Genomic DNA, 8,218 nt, shown 5'->3' on the forward strand with positions numbered 1-8,218 from the left:
CCCCTGCTCACGCTGTCTCTCTCTCTCTCTTTCTCTCCTAGAAATAAATTAAAATGTTAAAAAAAAAAAGAAATGTATTTGTGTGATTGCACATGTACATACTCAGACATACTCAGAAACATGAAAAGAATTTGGAATAACAGACACAAAATGTAAACCACGATTAACTCTAGAGCAGAAGTTGGCAACTGTTTTAGGAAAGGCGACTGATAATAAATAGTTCTAATTTTGTGGGCAGTATAGTCTGGTGCATTCAACTGTGCCTGCACAAACAGCCATAGGCAATACGGAGTGAAATGTTGGGGCTGGGTCCCCATAAAAGTCATTCACCAAAGCAGGCAGAGTCTGGGGCACCTGTGGATCACATTCTGCCAAGGCCAAGGCCAGCCCTAGAGAATGAGTAACTAGGGCAGGGAGTCAACAGAGGGATGAAGACAGACTTCTACTAGTACTTCTGGACACGTCTGATTTGTCTTAGAAGCACTCTTGCTTAGAAAGCACTTGCTTCTATTAAAAGACTTACTACCATACATTAAAATTGAGTAAATTTAAATTTGAAAGGTTTTTTAAGTTTATTTATTTATTTTGATAGAGAGAGAGGAAGAGAGAGAGAATCCCAAGCAGGCTCCACGCTGTCAGCAGAGAACCCAACACGGGGCTCAAACTCACAACCCTCAGATCATGACCTGAGCTGAAATCAAGAGCCGGATGCTCAACCAACTGAGCCACCCAGGCGCCCCTAAATTTCAGATTTTTAATTTAGATTTTTTTAATGGAAGTTTTTTTAATTTAAACCCATTACTAAATAAACAAACAGACAAACAGCTTTGTGTCCTCTCCCAAGTGGGTATTTCACTTTTTTTTCTCATAAGGGGGAAAACCCCTTTTCCCCATTTCACTGGCTGGGCCCATGGTCACTCAGCTAGAGAATACATTTCCAGTCCTCCTTTTTAGCCTAATGTGGCCCTGGGACTCCACACTGGCCCAGGGGACATGAGCGGAAGTGAGGAGAAGAGCTTCAAGACACGCCGTGCACACCTTCCTGCGGGCAGTCATCCGCTGGGCTCCACAGGCAGCACTCCAAGAGATGGCAGAGTCGTAAGAGAAAGGGATGTAGGTCATGATGGATGTCATAGAACACCCCAGACTGCCTGCCACCTGGTCTTTCGGCAGGAGAGAATATATCTTAATCAAGGCATGTTAAAATGGGGATAACCAGGGGCGCCTGGGGGGCGCAGTCAGTTGAGCATCCAACTTCGGCTCAGGGCATGATCTCACGGTTCGTGGTTCAAGCCCCGCGCTGGGCTCTGTGCTGACAGCTCAGAGACTGGAGCCTGCTTTGGATTCTGTGTCTCTGTCTGTCTCTGCCCTTCCCCCAATCGCACTCTGTCTCTCAAAAATAAATAAAGTTTAGGAAAAAAATTTTTTTAATTGAAAGACTAGCTAGTAAACATTTACACACTATGGGCCACACAATCTCTGTCATTACTACTCAATTCTGACGTTGTAACACAAAAGTGGCCCTGGACAGTATATAAACAGAATGTGGCTGAGTCCCAATAAAACTGTATTTCCATAAATAAGCGGAGGGCCACCTTGGATCCGTGGTACTAGGGATCCTGATTTAGAACAGTGTCTGATAGGCGCTAAATAAATGTTTGCTAAATGAATAATAAGGACTGAATAGTACAGTACTATCTCACAGGTTTGTCCTAAGGAATAAATAACATTGCATGAAAAGGTTTAGCAAAGTGCCCGATGTATAGTAAGGGCTCAAGAAATGCCAGCTACTCATTATTTGAAGTTACAAAAAATAAATAAAATACATTCCCCAAGGAATAACCAATGTAGCTGAGGAGAGAGAGATTGCCAGGAAAATAATGAAAATAGTGTTATGAGGTTGTAGAAGCACATCCAGGACTCGGCTCTAGTACGGGGAGATTAATTCTGGGATGAGAGGGGAGGCCAGGGAGAAATCACACAGCAGGTGAAACCTACTAAGAGGGCTGAAGGGGAAAAAGAAGTATCTGCACAGACATTCCTGGAAGTAGAAGTTTTTCTTCACCTTTCTGAGCCAGCAACTCATCAAAGGGAAGCTGATGTCAGACACCAGAGTCTGGATAGATGTTCTGTCTGCCTGGAACAGTCTTCCCTTCCCATCTTCCTATCTTTAGTTTCTGCTGCCTTCCAAGTATCAGCTCAAACATCACCTCCTAAGGGAAACTGCTTCTACCCTCTGTTCTCTGCCCTAGGCCTCAAAGACCACAAGCACCTTAGCATTTTACTCTTGTAAAATTCTACTCCAAGTAGACTGTGTGCATGTGCGTGCACAATGTCAGATTCCCCTATGGATAAAAGTGGGACCGCACTGCTCCTAAGGCCATGTGAGGTACAGAAAAAGCACTCGATCATTATTTGTTGCATGAAAAGATACACTTTCCATTGTGTTCTGTAACGGGGCCTTGAATGCAGATAATCGGAGCCTCTAATTGGGGTCAGATCTACACTCACTTAAGAAGCTGATGAGCTGGTGATAAAGTTGACAATCAGGTAAGATCCGAGAGCCTTAAGAGACAGCAAAATTCAATGGTTAATCAGTAGGCTCACACGATCTCTGAAACTTCTCTGTAAATCTAAAATTATTCCAAAATGAAAGTTTTTGGTTTTTTTTTTTTTTTTTTTAACGGCAAACTGTAAAGCCGGCCATCTGACCGCCATCTGCCTGCCCTGCGGTGTATTTATGCAACATCCTTGGGGGTTCACTTATGTCGGCCTCCCCACCCATCAGCTGGGGATGGCAGGGATAGAGGCTCCGACGTCAAGGTGGGTTAAGTGCTCACACGTGAGGAGTTCTCAGTAACAGTTAGCTCCGCCTCTTAGGGTTTTGTTCGCTCCCACTACTTGAGGGCTTAACAGAGGAGCGATTCCCCTTCCTGCCAGAGGCGAGTTACAGTCACTAAAGCCGGTGAAGGAGCACAGACGAAAGAGATCCGGTTCAGAGTAATCGTCTCATTGCCTTAGATGTTACCTGACTTCCTCTCCTTGAGAAGTTTCACAGACGTTCACACCCCAAAGTGGGCAGCGGAACCACTCACGATAAAATTGGGTCAGTATCGATCAAGAAGGCCAAAGGGACACACTGCCATGTGCACCCGCTAAGCTGTCATATAACTGACATTTCAGAATCGAGACGTCAGGCACAGGGATGAGAACACGGCACATACTTAAGTATGCACACAAGCCACGCACCGGTCACTCGATAATTCAAGATTAGAGGCACATACAGACTCACAAGTCAACAATATCACTTCCATTTAAATACAGTGTGTGTGTGTGTCTGTGTGTGTGTGTGTGTGTGTGTTGGTGTTTTGTAATGAAAGCTGACATTGATCAAGTGCTTTACTGTATTATAGGCATTGGATTAAGCATCTGATACACATTAAGTCTATTTCTCAAATATAACTGGGGTTTTATTATCATGTCCTCCTTACATATGAAGGAACAGTTGAGAAGTAAAGCAACGTACCCCAAAACACAGCCAGAAGAGGGGAGAGGGATCCCAGCGCTGGGAAACATGCAGCACTATCTCATACTAGCCACTCTTGGGGTTGGTGTTAATAGCTAGTGTATATAAAGGAAAGACCAATGAATATAATGGTAAAAAAATCAAGTGAATGTCTAGTGTTTAGATACTAGGACCGGAATGATTCCGAAGAATAAACTTCAGCTCCACTTGCTTTGAGGATCCATTTGCCTAATCTGTGAAATTAATTCTAGTTCCCAAGATCCAAGCCTAGATAGCACTCAGCAACTTGACTGAAAAAAAAAAAAAAAGATTTCTTGTTTATTAGAGACTCTGTGAGTTCCTGAACACAGCTTATAAAAATACTACCGAAATAAAATAGGTTCAATAAAAGATTAAATTCTAATTAAAATAAACAGAAACAGGGACTGTTGGGTGGCTCTTTCGGTTAAGTGTCTGACTCTTCGTTTCAGCTCAGGTCACAATCTCACAGTTGGCGAGATCAAGCCCCATATAGGGTTCCACATTGAGCGTGGAGCCTGCTGGGGATTCTCTCACCTGCTTAGTCAAAATAAATAAGTGAACATTTAAAAAATAATAATAAATAGAGTCACCTGGGTGGCTCAGTCAGTTGAGCATCTGGCTTTGGCCCAGGTCATGATCTCACAGTTCACAGGTTCGAGCCCCGTGTCGGGCTCTGTGCTGATAGCTAGCTCAGAGCCTAGAGCCTGCTTCAGGTTCTGTGTCTTCCTCTCTCTCTGACCCTCCCCTGCTTGCTTGCTCTCTCTCTCAGAAATAAATAAAAAACATTAAAAATTTTTAATAAAAATAATAAACAGAAACATTAAGTAATAACAAAGACAAGAAAAAATGGGGGGAATAAAAAGAACTCTTATGGTTTAATCCCTGTATCATCACATGGAAAATGAGAAACCAGGATGAATGAATCTCGGAAGAACCTACTGAAAGTGGAAGGACATTAGAAAATGTCCTTTTACTAATTTGAAATATTTGCCCCAAGTTAGCTCAAGGAAAACAACCCAACACTACTCTTGGCAAAGCATAGACTTGTATTAACATTTCATTCCAGCATTTTCTAGACACTGAAACAGGAAGATGGGTGATACGGAGTTTCTTGAGTCAAAGCCTTTGTTGGACAAGAACATGGAAAGCTCTCTCTGAAGTGGAGTGGGCAGCTCAGGGGCGTCTGTCCCTGCCACTGTCAAGGCCAGGCCCTTATTGCCTGATGAATGTGCCTGACATCAAAGCCAACGGCACTTGCATTTCTTTGTCTGAAGGATTTCTCTAGCTTCTGGAGACCAGTTGGCCATCGGCATGGCAGATCACGCCGGGAAGCAGCCCACAACCAACAACGGACAGTGTTGGTGTATAACTACCTCAACTCCCTCCTTCCATAGAGGGAACAGCAGTGAGGTATTTTTTCATATTGGCTTCCAGAGATTTCCAGGAAGCATCCAACTGCAGTCACCTCTGGCGGCAGCTGTCCTGATGATGTAACCTTCCTTCCCTGTCTCACTTCCTACCTTTCTCAGTATTTCCTGATACCACCTCCCCAATAAACAACGTGCCTGCAAACTTTTATCTCAAGTTCTGCTTCTGGTAGAATCACACATGAGAGAATCTGTGCGCACTCTGAAGAGGAGGAAATTTGCAAGGACCCAGGTGAGTTCAGGTCCCCGACGAGAGCTGAAGAGGGAGGAAATTAGGAGGCAAAAACCGTTGATTTCTTACCCCCTGCATCCTCTTCTCTAAACCCTCCACGGGCGTAGTTCCCACCGACAGGCGCTGGATAAATAGCGCTCCCAGTCTGTGCACACACAGGACGCTCCACGTGGAGACTCAGAAACGCTTGAGGGAGAGGAGGCACAGGGGCTGTGGGGCCATGTTGTGACTCGGGGGACTAATGGGCATTCTGTCACCCTCCCTGCTCACTGAGGCGTGGGAAGCCAGAATACCAGGGCTGTTGAGGGAGCCAAGGCTGACCACTGTCCTAAACTCACAGACATCCTTAAAGTGCTATATTCTAAGCAACATCTTTAAAGTTCTCAAATCCTTTCATAACAGATGGTAAACTTCTAGAAAGCACGTCCCAAAAGGTAATACTGTTTATAAAACTAAGTAGTTATGAAATTTGTTTAACTCTTGAATGATATGTACTTAGGGAGTAGGGGTTTTTTTAGATTTATTTATTTATTCTGAGAGAGAGGGTGTTTGTACAAGAGCACAAGTAGGGGAGGGGCAGAGAAAGAGGGAGAGAGAAAGAATCCCAAGCAGGCTCCATGCTATCAGCACAAAGCCTGATGCAGGGGCTCGAACTCATGAACTATGAGATAATGACGTGAGCCATAGTTGGACGCTTAGCTGAATGAGCCACCCAGGTGCCCCAGGGAGTGTTTTTTTTTTTTTAATAACACCATAAGATTTACAGGAAGAGGTCAATATCAAGAGCAAAACAATTTACCCCTCAACCCGACAGCCTAAGATATGTATTTTGACACGTATTTAAATGTATTTTTAAACTTTCTGGGTTTCTAAATATATCTATATTTGCTGTTTAAAAAATATTCTAGGGGCACCTGGGTGGCTCAGTAGGTTCAGTGACCAACTTCGGCTCAGGTCATGATCCCACGGTTTGTGAGTCTGAGCCCCGCGTTGGGCTCTATGCTGACAGCTCAGAGCCTGGAGCCTCATTTCGGATTCTGGGTCTTCCTCTCTCTCTGCCCCTCCCCTGCTCATGCTCTGTCTCTCTTTCCTTCAAAAATAAACACTTTTTTAAAAAACCTTTTCTAAATTCTATTTTTCAAGATGATGATAGCCTGGTCTCTGGAAATGGAGACCAAATGGAGAATCTGGATTGAAATCCTGGTGCTTCCACTTACCAACTCTGAAACCTGAGGCAAGTACTTGCGTTCATTAGGTCTCAACGTTTTCATCTGTATTATGGGAATTATGGTAGGATTATTTATCTCAAAGTTTGTTGTGACCTTGGACAACTTATTCAACCTCTCTGAGTCATCAGAGCTTATTATCTGAGGAGGAATGTGATTCCAAGTTAAGATGTTCATTGGAGATATTTATCACCTGTTACCACATTTCCCCAGTGCCCACTTCATTGAGGGCATGCATTCCGCAAATGCACATCTACAGAAAGGCAAGTAGTTAAATGGACGGAATTAAGTGTTTTGGGACCGGATGTTTTGTGGCCTCTGAGCCTGAATTTCTCACTGTCCCAATATCTGCAAGAGGCCAGTATTCTCTTAATAAATCAAGGCTTTTTCTAAGTTAACCAGAGTGAGTTTCTGTTGTTTACGGCAACAGAATTCTAACTGATGAGATGTTTCATTCTATCACCAGGCTGAAGTCTCTCTTAGGGCAGGTTCTTGGCCTTAATCACCTGTTTGACCAAGGACTGAGCTGTCACCAGGGACAGAGTAACGGAACTTTGACAGCGAGCTTGTGTGCGCATGCACACATTCGTGTTGAGGTGGAGAGAAAACAGACGAAGCACAGTTTGGAATAAACATCTCAGGTTTACTTCAAACTTTCATCATATGATTTTACATTTATAGAATAAAAAATAATTTCTCTGCACACAAAGTAGAGCAATTAAAGTTCTACAAAGCTTTCCCTGGCTTTCCAGACTCGATGGAAGTCAACGGGGGGAAATGCAAGGCTGGGGAGAGGTTAAGAGCTCAAAATCCAGAATGAGACGAATGCAAGTTCGAATCTAAGTCCCACTGCTTACGAGCAAGAGGATGCTGGGTAATTGACTGCTCGGGTCCTCGATTTCCTTTGACAAAAGGCAGAAAATCATTGTTCCCACCGGACAAGGTTATTGTGAGGATTAAATACAAAATGGCGTACTTTGCACCTGGTACGCGTGGATGGATAGTGGTGAAGGTGGTGCAGGCAGTGTTGACCTCTGGGACACAGCAAAGCCTGTAGGGGCCTGTTCATCTGCAGCTCTGAAGTAGATCCTGGAAGAGAACTCATCCCCAAGGAATGACTTTCAAAGACATTGCAACCGACCTACTACAAAAGCCTTAGGCACCTAAAAGAAGACACGATGCTGAAAAGAACATGGTCTGGGGCTCTTGGGTTTGTCTGCTGGCCCAGACCCTGTCCGGCTCCTGTCCCCAACTCTGATGGGAAACTGGAAAGGTACAAGCAATAAGGCATCAGTAGCAGCACGGGCCATATTGGAGACCAAGGCAGAAGGAAAGAGCGGCTATACTGACCCTGACTTCATTTAACGTTTTGATGTTTTGTTCATTGTGGATTCTTTTTTTTTGCACCTTGTGATTTTTTTAAAATATTCTATTAAAATATTTAAGGGGGTGCCCCCTTAAATACTGTGACCAAGGTAAGTGCCCCACTGCTGGGCCCTGGAGGGGACCCAGAAATACTCACGGGGATGTGGGGGGGGGGGCACTTGATGGTAGAGACGTGGGACGAAGGAACCACAGAGCAGAAAAATGGAGGCTCTTCCTGTCCCTGTGACGCTCCCTCCCCCTCCACCAACTGCACTCACCGACGCAAGTGGACCATATCCATACGGAAACCATCTCAGAACCATTGATAGGTTGACATAAAGTTGAAAATTTACCTTGCAGGTTAAATTCGCTTTCCCATGTGCAATGCTGGTTCCCTTTCCTGCCCTGGGCTCCACCTACC

This window comes from Crocuta crocuta, unplaced genomic scaffold, assembly GCF_008692635.1.
Source record: "Crocuta crocuta isolate KB4526 unplaced genomic scaffold, BGI_CrCroc_1.0 scaffold27, whole genome shotgun sequence".
NCBI lineage: Eukaryota > Metazoa > Chordata > Mammalia > Carnivora > Hyaenidae > Crocuta > Crocuta crocuta.